Source organism: Urocitellus parryii, chromosome 8 (genome assembly GCF_045843805.1).
Source record: "Urocitellus parryii isolate mUroPar1 chromosome 8, mUroPar1.hap1, whole genome shotgun sequence".
Classification (NCBI taxonomy): Eukaryota; Metazoa; Chordata; class Mammalia; order Rodentia; family Sciuridae; genus Urocitellus; species Urocitellus parryii.
Window position 1 is genome coordinate 37868624 of NC_135538.1, and position 17831 is coordinate 37886454.

Below are 17831 nucleotides of genomic sequence, written 5' to 3' on the forward strand. Positions count from 1 at the left end.
TGAAAGTTGTAAATAGGGTAGCAGAGCAAACACCAAGTATGCAGATGCCTCTAAATTGAGTGGCACATCAAAACAAAACCTTCCTAGGCTTGAAATTAAGTGGAAAAGTCAGGTAGTTTGCTCAAGATGAAAACTAAATCACGCATTTGTAAATTTTAACTTGGAAGTGCAAACAAAACAATAACTAAAAGTACCAATAAACAAAAACTGGAGATTGTTTTTGTGGTAAATAAGCAGAGGCAATGTGTTATAATGTGGTGTTTGATTGAAAACATAATATGAGAAATTTTAGAATACAAGAAGAGAGTGTAAAGACCTTCACACAGCCTCCCTGTTTTACTGAGTGTTGGTAAATTGTGACTGTTTTTGGTCTTCATAACTTGAGAGAAACAGAACTTGGAGGGTCTTCAAAGGTGATTAAGAAGATGGAAAATAAGTCTTTGGAAGTAAGGATTAAGAAAATGGGCATGAATTTAAAGGGAAGTGAAAGAATAGCTCTTTGAACATGCACATATTTAAATGACTTTAAAAGACTTCTGTTTCTTGCTCCAGAACATAATGGAGAATTTTCTTTTTCTAGATGACCACTAATATTTCTTAACATTTTCACAACCAAACTGAGTAACCAAACACAGCAAATCAATTAAAATAAGCTCCAGAGGTACAAACCATAGCTGTGCATTAATCATTTCTAACTTTCTTGCTGATGAGAATTAAAATATGTTTGTCTTGGAGAGTATGTTTGCTCACCTATAATGACTCCGCCTTCTTCTCAGATACTGCATTGGGTTAGCTTCTCTCTGTCAGTATCAATCTACAATAGGTAGAAGAATAATTCAGAAATTTACTTTACAAAATTAATATGAATTACACGTTTGAAATAACCAGTTCTAAGAATTAATTAGATGAGGCAAGCACCTACTAGAATTAAAACCTACTAGAATTAAAATTTTCCATTATAGATTTTTCTGTGGATTTATACAAATAGTTAAAAGGGATAGAGGATGCTTGTATCAGTAAGCATCTGGATGTGAATCTTGGTTCCTGATCTTTGACCTTAAACAAGACACTTAAATTCTCTTCACCTTAGCCTTGTCATCTGTATAGTAAGGATCAAGATAAATCTCTATGTAGAATGGTTGTAATAATTAAATTAGAAAATTGACAAAAAGCATTTAAGCAATTTCTGGCATGTGGTAAACTCAATAAATGTTAAATACATTGATGATGTAAGAAAGACTACAACACAGTGCCCAGCTAATAGTGTAATTAAAAATGTTAGTTAAATCTGAATCTAATAAAATAGACTGAAAAGAAATGATACAATTTTCCATCATAGATTTGAAAATATTAGCTGGGTGGGATGGGACACACATATACTCCCAGCATCTTGGGAGGCTATGGCAGGAGGACTGCAAGTTCAAAACCAGCCTCAGCGAGACCCTAAGCAACTTAACAAGATCCTGTCTTAAAATGTAAATTTTTTTAAAAAGGGCTGGGAATATGGCTCAGTGGTTAATCACACCAGTGTTCAAAGGAAAAAAAGAGGAAATGGAAGTATTAAAGAAAAATATATGTGATATATATCAGAAACTTCTCTCTCTCTCTCTCTCTCTCTCTCTCTCTCTCTCTCACACACACACACACACACACACACACACACACATAAAAGATCTCAGAAACTTTTAGAATAGCATATTCATAAAATTATTGAATATAGTTGTACATCTTAAAATGAAAAGTGATTATGATAAGAAGAAAAGTAGAAAAACTTGCACAATAGTATATATTAAGATTGGAAACTTGTTACTCCAAAATATATTAGAGGATATATTTATAAATAGGAAAAGGAAGGACTCAATAGGTTGTGGAATCATGACAAGCTAACAGAAAAAGCCAGGGATGTTTGCGGCATATCCCTCACCTGCTGGGAGCTGCCATCTGACCAGAACACAGATGGAGTGGATAGAGGAATCTGACCTCAGTTACCTTAGCTCATGGAGGAGGGCCATTCCTGGTCACCTTAGGCCATTGCTCACCAAGGATGGCAGACTCAAACTTCCAGAGTAGGTTACACAAACACTACTTGTGTGTTGTCTACTTAATGGACACTTTCCAAAAAACAAAAGGGCAACTAATATTTGGGCAGCCTACCTCTCTGTCCAGCTTGATAAAAAAATGACTATCTGAATCTAAATGTATTAAGTAGATAGGAAAAGGAATAGTGGAAATAAAAATAAATGCCTTTCCCAAAACAGAGAAATTTGAGCTTAAGGACACTTGAAATGTGACAACAAGCCAACATAAGAGATGACTCCAATCTCCCCAGTCTTTTGTCATAATTTCAGTAGGTATTTAAATCATAGATCCACATCATGTAACAGATCAAATGTTTATCATATTTTCTAAGAAACAAAAGAAAAAAAGGAGAAGACTGAATTCATGTCCTTCCTGATGAAACACCAATCACTGGATAACATTTGAGCGAGGGAAGCAGAGCAGATCAAGTAGTCATCCATGCAAATGAGAGAAACTGCTCCCCTCACTCCCATTCCCAGAATCAGAGACCGTTCCCATTTGAGAACTGTTTCCAATGCACCATTGTCACTCCTTCAGCAAGACAGAAGGGAGAGCGAAAGCTGCAGTGTGTGCTTGTGAGTTCCAGTCTAACAAAGAGTTTCTTTTTGCCACACCTTAGGATTAACCTTCTACCCTTCGGAGAGTGATGGCTGTCATGTATTTTTAGGTCTCTTACCCACACAATCATAATAAAAGAACTACACCAAAATGTCAGGGCAAACAGTAAAGAGCTGAAAGCACTCCCATCAATCATTTGCATTCTGATTGGCTCCTGGGTCTCCTCTAGGTCATATTATGATTCCTTTATTAGTGTTTAAGGTCAACAGGAGACAAGCAAGTGCATCCTATATCAGGAAGTGTAGTGAGTCTCAGGAGTGAGATATTTGGCTTTAGCAGGCACTGTGGCTGTGACTCGGAAATCCAGGGAAATGAGTTAAGCTCAGTCAGACTCCAGGCGCCGCACTGCCTCACAGCAGATAGAATGAAGCAGAATAATAGAAGCCTTCCTGCCATTCTCCACATTAGGCTGAATTCCGGTCAGCCCTTCCAGTTGAATTTCAGGAGACTGTTTTCTATTCAGCCCCCATGCCACAGACTGTAATTCACGGGAAGGGGCTCCAGGGAAAGGCTGGCCCCCAATTCAGACTGGGCAGTGCCAGGGGAGCCCTCCTGCAGGAAGACAGATTAAGAGGTTTGTGTACCATTTGGAGGGGGAGTGCAAAATTTAGTGCCTATCTTGTGCTCCCATAGAAATTACTGCCTGACTTAGGCCTGACAACCACACACCAACACAAATACTTATATTTCCACACACTCCCCTGCACTGTGCCTAACTGCATCTGCTTAAATTCAGTGGAGAAGGAAAGGCAGGCAGTGCCCTCTGTTGCACCCATTAGGGAGCCTATGTCCTGGCAGGGTAAGCCCCCAGACTGCCTGATTTGGGCTCGGCTCATTCTTTTCCCAATATGACTCCTATTTGAGGTCCTAAAAATTCAGGTGATGTCAATAGAAGATGATTCCACAGCCTGAAAACTTTTCCCTTTATGATCTAAAACATGTTTGTTAAGGGAGATGGAAACACTAGCAAAAGTCAGTTCAAAAAAGGGGAGACTTTCAATTTCTTTAAATTCATTAAAATATTACTAGTTATTACATGGGAAAAGTTGGCGCAGTAACCTCCTCACTTCTAAGAATTTCTTCTTTACATTCAGAACTAGGAGCGCTAGTAAAATCTTCAACCTGTTGAGGGTTATGATGTAACATTGCACAGTGAAATTTGGAGTACAAGAGTTCACATAAATGGTCATGCATTTGATCTTTAATATTGGAAGTAAAGAATGACTTAGAATTTAGACTTTTTCTTGTGACGGATGAGCTGACAGTTCTTTACCTCTGTCTGCATTGGTCCCATGTGTGTGTCAAGATGCTGGTTCAGAAAGGCCCAGCATCAGCAGGACCAAGGTCTCTGGGCTGTTAGTGCTCACTGGGTGGGGACTGCATGAGAAGCTCTTGCCAGGCTGCATGAGAAGCTGTTGCCAGGCTGTTTCCCCACCAAAACCCTCAGGGCCTTGCAGTGTTTGACACAATGTAGGTGGTCAGTAAACGTTTATTAAGTGACTAATGAGTAGAGAAGCCAACTGAGGCCATGACCACATGTTGCCAAACATTTAAAACAAAGAACAAACTCAGAAATAAAAACGAACAGTTTAATATTGTAGATGCCTGGATAATGAACATTTTAAAGATCACATGATCTTAAAGACCACTCTTGGTACTAAAATTCTGCAACTTTTTTTTTTTGAAACGGTAGAGTGAGTTTTCCTTTCATTTTTAAAAATCGGTGCATGATAATTATCCACAGTAGTGCGATTCATTATGCCATATTTGTACATATACGTTACATAATTTGATCCGTCTCATTTCCCAATACCTTCCCTTTCCCTCTCCTCTTTCTTTCCTCCCTCCCCCCATCTACTTGCTTTAGTCTAGTGATCTCTCTTCTGTTGTTGTTATTATTATTATTATTTGAATTTTCTTTTTGTCACAAGAAATAGTTAAGCGTTTTGTGGTCATTCTTTGAAAAAGTGCCATGGCCTGAGACAGTGGCAGGACGTTTCTTCTTGGCAGAATTTGGAACAGGCTGAGAGCTGAGACGGTCGTCTGCCTGATCCAGCAGGGCTTGACTGAGTTAAGAACTTGTTTTGAAGTCACAGAGGACACACATGATGAGAAAGCTTTGTCTGGGGGCCCATTTATTCTGTGTGTCCCATGGGTGGGGGAGAGGTTGTGGCGCCATGTGCACGCAGTGCTAGATGAAGGAGGTTTCAGATCACAGCTTCCGGTGCCTGGGGACAGCAGTGTGGGTGCAGACCCCATGCCAGGGGACAGTCCGGAGTGTGTGGCCTCCACTCATGGGCAGCCAGACACTGCTGAGCACACACAGCCTCCAGCAATCTGCCACCAAGGGCTTTGCTTTCAAAATCGTGACTGCATCAGGCTGGAGCTTTGACATTTGCTCAAGTACACGTTACTGGTTATTTGAAACTATGTCAGGTAAATAAAATATAACTTCTCGATGGTGTTTGGTGCTGTAGAGAGGATAAATGGTCTGGCTAGGGAGCGGGGGAGGAATCTTCATAAAGTCTTAAAAACCCCAACAGGCATTTTGGACATCAAACATCAATTACGCTGTAGCACTTTGATGAGTTAAGAGTGAGTGAATCAGAACCAGATGGATTAAATTCCCCTTGAAATACACATAGGATTAAAAATTAAGAGTAGTAATGCTAGACACAATGCCTTGTATCCAATGCTAGCCCAAGCATTTGAAACAAAAACTTCACAAGGGATACTTGACAATTAAGTGATCATTCGCCCACCTCTACTTTCTAAATTCTAATTTGACTGCATGAACAGATGAAGTTTCATGTGTAAAAAAGTAGGAAAAAATGTTTCCTGGAAAATCAGGAGTGGACAAAATTAAAAAAAAAAAAATTCTTTCACCATGTGTTTTATTTACTTGCTTCGATAAATAAGTTCGCATGAAATTCCATAGTGAAGGTTTATCAAGTTACAAGTGGGTAGAAATGAACAGTTGCATATGTGTGCATACAGACTGGCCCAGGCACTTAATTAAAGACATTTGATCAAGTTTGACAGATCTTAATAGGTACTTAAAATGCACACACACGCGTGAGTGAAGACATCTCGTGTCTGTGTGGTGGATCCTGACCCCAGTGTGCTGATCCGCCTTCAGGGAGCTGCTTTTCTTGGTAGTTATTCACAGGACCCCCACCCCCACCCCACACACAGGCTTCCTGTTCCCTGTGTGACAGCAGGTAGGACTGAGATGCAGGCACTTTGAGAGCACCATCCCGGCATCTCAGTGCCCTCTGGCTTCCACGCACAGGCTGCAGAGTAAACAAACCAGGGGCTCCAATTTTATGCCTAGTAGCTATGGTGGTATTCCTGCTGCAGCAGCGTTTGCTCTGTTTATTTATTCACTGTTTTGCAGGTCTCCTTGGGAATGTTTGAAGTCAAGGTTCTGGATTCCCAGATGGTCTATAAAGAGGTAGTGATGGCTTCAGGAAATGTGATCACCCTCACTTGTATCTCCATGCTCCCAAGGTGCTCCTCAGTCTTTCTGCTCAAAGGTCTGATGTGCCAGGGCAAGAACGGGAGGCACAAGCTGGGGACCATACACATTTGAATTTAGCTCACTTCTGCACCATTTGCATATTACTATGGTTTGGACCAATGTTCCCCAAAGGCTTTTGGAGGTAGGTGGGGCCTAGTGGGAGGAAATTAGGTCACCAGGGGCAGGTTCTGGAAATAGATATTGGCAACCACTCTCTTCCTGTCCATCATCAGGTAAGCAGTTTCCTCTACCATCCCTCCCACCATGTTGTGCTGCCTCAGCATGGGTCCCCAAACAATAGAAAAAAACAAAAAAAAGCTATAGGCCAATGGACCATAAACTGAAACTTCAAAACACGTGAGCAAACTGAATCTTTCCTATTTTTAAGTTAATTTATCTCAGGTTTTTTTTTTTTTTTATATAGTAATGGAAACTGACCAGTGAACATATGAACATAAGAAAACAACTAATTTTTTTGAACCAGTTTCCTCATCCAGGAAATGAGCATAGCAATATATCCTTACAAGTTAGAGAATACATGAAAAGTGCCTAACGTGTGATTCTGCTTCAGAAATGGAAAGTGAAATATTTTTTCCTTTGGTCATCAGACATAGTTGGTCAAAATGAGTGAGGAAACTTCACTGTCATAATCTACTTTTCAGTTACTGAAACAAATATGGTAAATCCAAAGATTATACTGAGCTCAGCCCCTTCAGTTACAAACTGAACATTTCACTGGTTACAAGAGAACATTTTGCAGTTGTCTCCTAGCACTGTTAAGTTTAAGAGTTTGAGATCAGATGAAATTTGCTGGATCATTAAAACATAAAGTAAGAAAGTGAGGTTACACACTTTTAATTTTAAGTTTTAATGATTCTTGTTCCAACCCCATGCATAAAATATAAATTTATATATGGATCTGAAAATATAAACATAGCATTGAGAGAGAAAAATAAATTAGATGACCTCAAATTTAAGGTCTGCTGGGCATACTTGAGAGGCTGAGACAGAAGAATAACAAGTTTGAGGCCAGCCTGGGCAACTTAGAGAGAGACCCTGTCTCAAAATAAAAAATTAGAATGGCTGGAAATGTAGACTACCTCTGGGTTCAATCCCTACTACCACAAAAAATAAAAAATAAATAAAAAATAAGAGTTGGTAAGGATGTGGAAATTGGAACCTTCATGTAGGAACACATAAAATGTGCAATGACTAAGGAAAACAGTATGGTAATTTCTCAAAAAATTAAAAATAGAATTACCATATAATCCAGCAATTCTACTTCTGGGTATGTCCTTAATTTAATTCATTTTCTGTTGCTCTAACAGAATAACAGAGACTGCTTAATATATAAAGGAACGAGGCTTACTTTGGTCTATGGTTATGGAAGACCAAGGGCATGGTGCTATCATCATTCTCTCAGTTCTAATGAGGGAAAACTTTATAACATAAAGGTAGGTAGGCATGTGCAAAAGAGAAGGGACATAGGAGCTGACCTGGTTAGTGAAACATGCCTGTAATCACAGTGGCTTGAGAAGCTGAGACAGGAGGATCATGAGTTCAAAGCGAGCCTCAACAATGAAGAGGTACTAAGCAACTCAGTGAGACCCTGTTTCTAAGTAAAACACAAAATAGGGCTAGGGATGTGGCTCAGTGGTTGAGTACCCCTGAATTCAATACCCAGTACCCCACCACCACCAAAAGAAAAAGTCAATTTCTTCAAGAAAGATATGAATCCATTCATTTCGGGTCTTCCCCCATGACCAGGACCCCAAAGGGCTCTTAAAGTACCCACCTCTTTTCAACACCATTCCTGCATTAGTCAGGGTTCTCTACAGGAACAAAATCAACAGGAGGTATGACTATAAAAAGGGGATTTATTAGATTGTTTTACTCAACCAGAAGCTGCATAGTCCACAATGGCTAACTGCAGGCTGGAGAGGTGGAAGGACAAGTAGCTGTGTAGTCCAGGATGCTGAAGCCTCAAACCAAGAGAGATTAATGATGCTAACCCAGTCTGAGACTGAAGGCTTCTGGAAACTCCTGGAGAATCACTGGCAGAGTCTGCTTTGGAAGAGTGAGACAGTAAGAGTGATGTCCTCAGGTGATTGCAGTAGCAATTAATCAAGAACCCGTTCAAGAAGAATGGAACTTGAATCTGCTGCTACTTCCTTGTTCTTTCTACTTTTATTCCATCCAAACCTTCAACCTGTTGGATGGTGCTGCCTGTGCTTGGGGAGGGTCTCCACTTCAGTAAGATATTCCACATGCCAGTCATTCCTAAATGCATCTTCATTGACACAACCAGAAACCTCAATCATGGGGATCTCTTAATCCAATCAAGTTGACATTTCCAAGTAACCATTACAATTACATTGAGTACCAAGCCTCAACATGAGTTGTGCAGGGATAAATTATCTCTAAACCAAGCAATACTCAAAAGAAATGAAAGCAGGGTCTCAAAGAGATATTTGTATCCTATGTTCATAGCATCATTATTTACAATAGTAATTGTCCATGGACAGATAAATGGATAAACAAAACATGATACAGACAATCAATGGAGTACTATTCATTCTTAAGAAGGAAGGAGATCCTATCACATGCTGCAACATGGATGAACCTTTAGCATATCACTTAGTTTGCTAAGTGAAATATACTAGTCAAAAAAGGACAGCTAGTGTATGATTACATTTATATGAGGTACCTAGAGTAGTCAACTTAACAGAGACAGAACAGAATAATGTCTGCTGGGTGTGGGGGTGAGAGGAAAGGGAAGTTGTTGTTTAATGACTATAGGATTTCAGTTTTTCAAGATGAAAAGTTTTCTGGAGACTAGTTGCACAACTAGGGTGAATATATTTAAAACTTCAAAAAAGGTAAAGATGGTAAATTTTATGCTATTTATATTTGACCACATTTTAAAAAAATCAAATAATGTAAGAGAGATTTTTAACAGAGCTTCATGGCACCCCTCATGAAGAAACTCTAGTACCATTATTGAATATCATTGCTAAAAAAGAGACGAACCTCAAAAATAATTAATATTTCAGCATCAAGAAATAATATTGAAAGTAAAATTAAATGGCTGCTTCCAATGTTTCCAACATGCTTATGCAATAAGGAGCAAACTTGTTCAGAAATGAGGAATTAATAGAGTTCAAATGTTAAACAGTAGAGGGAAAGGGAATTGGCTGCATGCATTATTACATTTATTACCTTAAAAGTTCATAATCTTGTTGGTCAGAACTCCCCATCCATAAGTTGCACATAAATAAATTCAACCAATTGAGGATGGAAAAATACTTTAAAAATTGCACATATACTGAACATGCACAGGCTTTTTTTTTCTTGTTATTATTCACTAAATGATATAGTGTAGTAAATACTCCCATAGCATTTACATTGTATTAGGTATCATCTGATTGATTGATTGTCTTTCAATCTAGAACTGATTGAAAGTAGAAAGGAGAATATACATATATTAACATGCAAGTACTATGCCATTTTATATGAGATATTTGAACATTCACAGATTTTGATATTTTTTGAGGGGATGTCCTGAAATATGCTTTTGCATGTAGGCATATTTGAAATTTTCCCCATACTGTTTTTTTTCTTTTTGTTTGTTTGTTTGCTTAAAGCATACAAATGTGCATTCATTGTAAGGAGAATAATTTATATGTTAAGTGTATCTTTTATTGATGTATATGATTTGAATTATGGGAAACTTCAAAGAACAAAGCATTTTTATGTAGCATACTTGATGTGCAATATGGAGCTAACAATTGGCATAGAATATTTAATATTTACCAAGGATTCGCTGTATACTAGGATCTATTTCAGTACTGTACATACATTGATTCATTTAATTCTCAAGTCATATATGAGAAAGGTACTATTATTATCCTTATTCTATAGATGAGGAGTATGCATAGTGCAGTTAATAAATTTCCCTGGTTTGTAGAGATATTGTTAGAGACAAAATCTGAACCCAGGCAGTCTGGCTTCAGAATCTATATCAAAAGCCCAAAGTAATTAAGCAGTTTGGGGGTAGAGGTGGTGGTAGTGTGCAGTGTGTGTGTGTGATTGAGTTACATTTCTAGATAATTGTCTACCCACAGAAGGACAAGAATTTTGGGACCAGGATATTTTTTAGTGTTACCTATTGCTCTCCCAATTCAACATTAATATTATTTATAATGTAAAAAAAATCAATCATCTTATATACTACTGTGTCCCAAGTGCTATGCCATGAATTTCATATGCCATGATTATCATGTATTATGACCTATCATACTTAGGATAACACTGTAAGGGAGACTTCATGACTCTCATTTGCAGTGAAACTGAAGCCTGTGAAATTTGAGTGACATAGCTAGTGGTTCCTTTAGTCATTGAGTCATTAGGCCAATCACTGACTCCAAAATGAACACTTAACTTACAGGCTCTACCAGGTCCCGTTAAATTCCACAATCATTGCCTGGATTTTAAATGGGTTCAGAAAGCAGGTAATCACTGGTCTAAGTTTCCATAATGAAAAATTTGATTTATCCTTAGTTAAAAAAAAATTCGTTGGTGCAACCACTATGGAAAGCAATGTGGAGATGCCTTAAAACACATGGAATGGAATCACCATTTGACCCAGTTATCACATTCCTAGGCATATATCCAAAGGACTGAAAATCAGCACACTACACTGACACAGCCACACCAATGTTTATAGCAACTAAATTCATAATAGCCAAACTATGAAACCAACCTAGGTGCCCTTCAACAGATGAAAGGATACAGAAAATGTGGTTTATACAAAATGGAATACTATCTCAGCCATAAAGAAGAATGAAATTATGGAATTTGTTGGTAAAAGGATGGAACTGGAGACTATCATGCTAAGTGAAATAAGCCAATCCTACCCAAAACAAAGGCTGAATGTTCTCTCTGATATGTGGATACTAACATACAATAAGGAAGCTGGGGATTGAAGAATAGCAGTTCATTGGATTAGACAAAGGGGAATGAAGGAAAGGAAGGGGATGGGAATAAGAAAGACAGTAAAATGAATCAGACCTAACTTTCCCATGTTCATATATGATTACGTGACCAGTGAAACTCCACATCATGTACAACTACAAGAATGGGATCCTAATTAGAATAGTTATACTCCATGTATGTATGATATGTCAAAACATATTCTACTGTCATTTACAGCTAAAAATAAACAATGTTTTTTTCAACTCAGAGAAAATAGAATACTATCATGTAGATTGATGTTAGAGCTATGGTTTGGATTTGTAATGTCCCCCAAGTCTCATGTGTACATAGGTGGGGATCTGGGGAGGCAACCGGAACATGAGGCCTCTGACCTCAACAGGGCTTAATCCATTGATGGTTGGGTGGAATCCTGGGAGGCTATACTAGGGGGATGTGCCCTAGAAAGGGTTTATCCCCCCCCCCCGCCTCCTCTCTCCGGCTGCCATGAGTTGAGCAGCTTACTTCATCACACCCTTCTACTGTAATGTTCTCTCCCATCTCAGCTCCAGAGCAATAGAGCTGATCAACCATGAGCTGAAACATTTGAAACTGTGAGCCAAAATAAACTTTTCCTCCTTTAAATTGTTGGTGTTGGGTATTTTGGTCACAGTAATGCAAAGCTGGCTATACTCCCAGCTCGTTCTCAGAATGAAAATAAGTGATTCCATAATGCACCATACATGGGCCAGTGTCTATTATGTTTCAGTAGTACATAGAGCAGGTTTTCAAGAAAGATGTTAGAAGTTGTATTTGCTGGTGTTTGTTTAGTGTGTGTTTGTGGGGTGGGGGAGGGTGTTTTAGTTTTTCTAGATATATCTAACTTATTTCACTTACCCAAGCAATCCACCTGGACACTGGTAAAGAGTACAAACAAAATTAGGATCCTAGGATCTAAAGTGGGGTATTTGAATTAGATGTCCTAAGGTCAGATTCTTAAATTCCCTAATAACCTGAAATCCCCCTTCAGAGAATTTCAGGGAATGTCTGCCTGAAGTACAATCCTACCTCTATTGCAGTTGGGATTGGAGTAGTGTCTAAAGCCTATTTACAAAACAGTGATTTCTTCAGATAAAATGTCTTCCCCTCCTTTCAGTTTAGTGTTGATTCCTCAGTCCCCGGTATAATGAAGGATACCACTGGGAGGGTAATAGGGAATTGTCCTTAAAAATGTATACTCTTCTCCTTCCATAGTCATACAGCTCTGCAGTCATGACTGCATTTACCCAGCTCCCCTTGCAGCAGGGGTGGTCATATGACTTGGCTCTTGCAATGGAATGTGAGCAGAAGTGAAGTGTACAAGTTCTGCCTCATTTGCTGAAGAGGAGCTCTTTGTCTTTGAGGTTTTTTTTTTTTTTTTGTCCCCTTTCTTCTGGGGACTGTGAAGACTAGAGTGACTTTGGAGGTCCCACATGGAAGATGATAGAGCTGCCATTAATTACTACCCTCATGGATCAGAGCAGCCACTGGCCTGAAATACTGGCCTTGGAGTTGCTAATAAGAGACAAATGAATTCTGTCATTTTTTGAGCCAAAAGTTATTAGGTCTTTTCTTAAAGCTACATATCCACTTGTTCTCTCTAAAGCAGCTCTGAGAATCTATTTAATTTCTAAAGTCAAAACATTCATTTGTTTCCTTTTATTCAGCAATAAATTAGTTATTTTATTGGAGCCACTATTCCACAGAGTAGAATAGAGAAAAAAATTAACCCTAGCGGTCCTTTGTCCTGGGAATAATACACTGGAATTTTCAGTGAGTTCACCCCTTGGGCCATGCCAGCCCAGGCCTAATTCCCAAATTCAGTTAAGATTACACCAGTGCCCTGAAGAGACAGAACATCCAGAGAATGTCTTTGCTCTAAGTCCCACAAAAGCCACCCACTCCAGTTTCTTGTTTCTTCCAGACACTTCCTTATCTTAAAACATACACAATAAACTGTGTTTCATCCATCCATAGAGGCTTTTTGCTCTGCTACTTCAAGCATTACGTACGTGTGTGCTCTTTTGGTATGGAAACTATCAGTTTTGGGGAAAAGTCCCTGCTTCACTGATCTGAGCTCAGGATCTGGCAGTTGCAATAAGAGCCGTAACTGTGAGCCATGGCATGTTTCCATTATCTCTAATATGCTCTGTGCACAGGAAATCCTGTGTGACACTGGTATTGGGGAGAGGGGTGACGAAGTCACATTCACCAGAACATACTGGTCAATTTCTTCAAGTGAGGAAGTTTACTAGCATCCCAGGGCTTCCTCCAGAAGAGTTAGTGTACTTTCTTAATGTACTGATAAGACTAATGCATAGAATCACTGTCTGCAGATCCCAGGCAGCTTTGCCCGGGCACTTTAATCTTTCTGGCACTTTAGTTTTCCTGGTTATACACAAAGTACAAATCACAATGTTTACTATCTATAAAATAGTGAAATAGCAATAATATTATTGCAATATGTTGCCACCATTATGAAATGATAGAAATTTATTAAGTTTAATGCATGATAAACTAATCTTTTCATCTCACTCTCCAACTTCTCTACTTACTGTCTTCCCCATCTCAGGTGATGGCAATTCCATCTTTACTATTTCTTAGGCCAAAACCTAGGTGTCATACTTGACTCTTCTTTTTTTTTTTTCATCTCACAACTGACCCATTAGGAAATTCTGCCAGCTCTGCTTTCAGAATTTATCCAGAATCTAATTCCTTTGCAGGACCTCTACGGCTACCACTCAGGTGAAGCTGACAAGATCTTTTATATGGATTAAGTGCCCTCTTAACCCTTCTCTCTGATTCCTCTCCATTCCCAACACACACACACACACACACACACACACACACACACGCATGCACACATGCATGTGTGCACACACTCACGTCTGCACACAGATTTTCAACAGGGTAGCCAGAGTGATCCTTTTAAGCTCTAAGTCAGGCCATTTAACTCAGCTGTTCAAAACTTTCAGGGAGCTCTCCATTTTGCTCTGAATAAAAGCCCTCCATCATATCACAACCTGTAAAGCTCCCATCACCTTCTGACCTCATTGCCTTCTACTATCTCCTCTTACTCAGATCCTGCCCCAGTGGCTTCTGTGTTAACCCAGAATCACCAAAAATGCTCTTCTCATAAAGTTCCTTGCTCTAGCTCTTCCTCAGTACTGTTTTCTGAATGTCTGCTTAGAGAGCCCCCTCTCTCTTAAGTCTTGACTCAAATAAGTCTTCCAGGATAAAGACGACTCTGACCACCCCATGCATAAGAACACTTGCTTCCCTGCCCCAATAACCCTATTCTGGGTTTTAAATAGCTCACTGCCTTCTAACATACCCGTAATTTACTTCCTATGTTTATGGCTCAACAACGTGAGCTTTTTGAAGTCAGGGACCATAGATGTATCTTCAGCACCTGAAACACTATATGACACACAGCAGGCACCCATGTATGTTTGCTGGAATAATGAATGGACGAACTCTACATGTAATGAAGGTGATTATGGGATGACCAACTCCTCCAGGGCCTGTGGCTACTGAAGACACTTTCTTAAAAAGAAGGCTACGGATCTCTAGCAATCAGAGAAATGCAAATCAAAACCACCCTAAGATACCATCTCACTCCAGTAAGAATGGCAGCCATTATGAAGTCAAACAACAACAAGTGCTGGTGAGGATGTGGAGAAAAGGGTACTCTTGTACATTGCTGGTGGGACTGCAAATTGGTACGGCCAATTTGGAAAGCAGTTTGGAGATTCCTGGGAAAGCTGGGAATGGAACCACCATTTGACCCTGCTATTGCCCTTCTGGGACTATTCCCTGAAGACCTTAAAAGAGCATGCTACAGGGATGCTGCCACATTGATGTTCATAGCAGCACAATTCACAATAGCTAGACTGTGGAACCAACCCAGATGCCCTTCAGTAGATGAATGGATTAAAAAATGTGGCATCTATACACAATGGAGTACTATGCAGCAATAAAAAATGACAAAATCATAGAATTTGCAGGGAAATGGATGGCACTAGAGCAGATTATGCTTAGTGAAGCTAGTCAATCCCTAAAAAACAAATACCAAATGTCTTTCTTTGATATAATGAGAGCAACTATGAACAGAGCAGGGAGGAAGAGCAGGAAGAAAAGATTAACATTAAACAGAGACATGAGATGGGAGGGAAAGGGAGAGAAAAGGGAAATTGCATGGAAATGAAGGGAGACCCTCATTGCTATACAAAATTACATATAAGAGGTTGTGAGGGGAATGGGAAAATAAACAAGGAGAGAAATGAATTACAGTAGATGGGGTAGAGAGAGAAGATGGGAGGGGAGGGGAGGGGGGATAGTAGGGGATAGGAAAGGTAGCAGAATACAACAATTACTAATTGGGCTTTATGTCAAATTGTGGATGTGTAATCCACGTGATTCTGCAATCTGCATTTGGGGTAAAATTGGGAGTTCATAACCCACTTCAATCTAATGTATGAAATATGATGTGTCAAGAGCTTTGTAATGTTGTGAACAACCAATAAAAAATAAAATTAAAAAAAAAAAAGAAGGCTACGGCAAAGGAAAGCATGCGGACTTGAGGAGAAGCGTTTGTTCAGAAAGTGGACCAGGAGAAAGAGAAAGAAAGGAATCTTGGGAAGATAGCCTGGTAAATTCTTCCTATGTTTCATTTTGGGATGGCTCACTGTGGTGTTGAGAATACTGTTTTTGGAGTGAGGACTCGTCCTTCCATTCAATTAGAATCCACGTTACTGAGTTCCTGGCCTCCTGCACAGATATTTCCTGGTCTGGTTTCGGGCATCCCTTTCCTGAGTTGGTTTTGTCACTGAGGGACTGAAGTGCACGGTGACTGTCGGGGCTGTCACGGTGGTGCTGGCTGATGCACAGGGGGTATCTTGAATCGCTGCTCAGTTCCTCCCTTACTTACCTCGTGGCTGGAATGGTAAACTGGAACCTGAGGAGCACTCTGCATATTCCGTCTGTCACCCTCTGATCCCAGGACTGCCATACCCTCTGGAAGAATTCAAGTGAGGTGAGAAGGGCAGGCAATCTAGCAAAGAGCCAAGAGTGTATATCCATGAGGGAGAAAGGAGAGGATGGCTGGCCATGCCTGGAAGATGGAGAAGAAATGAGAATGGATACGTTGAAACAGAGAAGGGAAGACAGGCCGAGAGGTGGGGGCAAACCCAGGACTGCTAATTTGCTGTGTGTGCTCCTGACTTCCTGGGGTTTTTGAGCATTGCATTCCCTGGTGACATGAGGAACATGCTAGTTATTTATTTTTTTTCCATAAAACATGGGAAAAACAACTTCATTGCTCAAATTTGAAGTCATTGTCAGTAAGGTAAGAAAATAGTTTTCTAAGATCTACAAATTCCTTTAAAAAAAAAAAAGTAAAGATTCAAAGACTCTCAAATGACACTCAGATCACAAACACAGAACACACACTTTCCAAGACACTCATGTTGGACCTCCAGCTTCAAGGAGATGTACTCATTTATGCCTCCAATGGAGGAAGTTCACACCACTTCCCTCAAGCAGGGCTCAGTGACTAGGAAATTTATGAACAGCAAATTACCTTTATTCGGTCGTCTCATGAATGTGTGCCCTGCAGAAAATGCAGAAACTGTGAGAGAGAGCAATGTATTGGCAGAAGTTAAAGAACTTTTTTTTTTTTTTCCAAATTAGGAAAAAACGAACGTATATGAAAGAGACTTTTCAGATCCTGGGAGTGTCCAGTATGATTCCAGCAGCCTATTGAAAGGCCCTGTGTTGTCTAAACAGCCTCCTGTAGGGTAATTGCCATAGCAGTGCATATAAAAGGAACATTGGAAAGGTGCAAAAGTCATTAACTGAGGAGAAATAGGAAGCAATCAGCAACACTTTAAGCAAATTATTACCATGAAATTACACTCCCAGCTTGAGATAAGTGTCCTGGATCTGTTAAAGCCATATACACCTCACCAGCTGAGCGGCGACTGAGGAAAGTTTTCCTCTTTGGTTTATTTATGAAGTGTGAGGCCATGATGGACACGATGCTGGAGGAAAGGGGGGCTGCCCACGTCTTCCCAAGCCTCCTTCAAAGACTTGCTTCCTGCATGGCTGCATGGAGAACTGGTGAAGAGAGGCTGTGCAAATACTCGATGGCACAAGGGGGCCACCTTTGGGGATGAAATGGAAACCTATTGGGCCAACCGTCGTTTACTCCAAAGTCATCTTGAGAAGAAAAGACTCTTCCCTGGATTACTGTGAGAGTCAAAATGTGGGAGATGGCTGCCAGGGACAGCACGTCATGGCTCAGCATTTCTTGGCTCCCTCTTACAGCTGGCTTAGCTATCAGTCTGGTGGTAAAGGTTGCTTTCCCCTTTTCAAGAGTCGTGGGCCTCCCCAGATCCACTCCACCATGTTGAATATCCTGCAACCTGGCCTTATGTTAGCTCCCATATACCCAGTGGCCTCTCCTTTGGAATCAACTTTTCAAAGTTCTCTACTCCCATGACTCAGGCGATTGGTGGTTAGTGTCCTCGTCTATTCCTCTGTGAAGTTCTCGTTCCTGAACAGCAGGTTGATCTGCGCAGGTCCCCTGCCTCCACTACCCCAG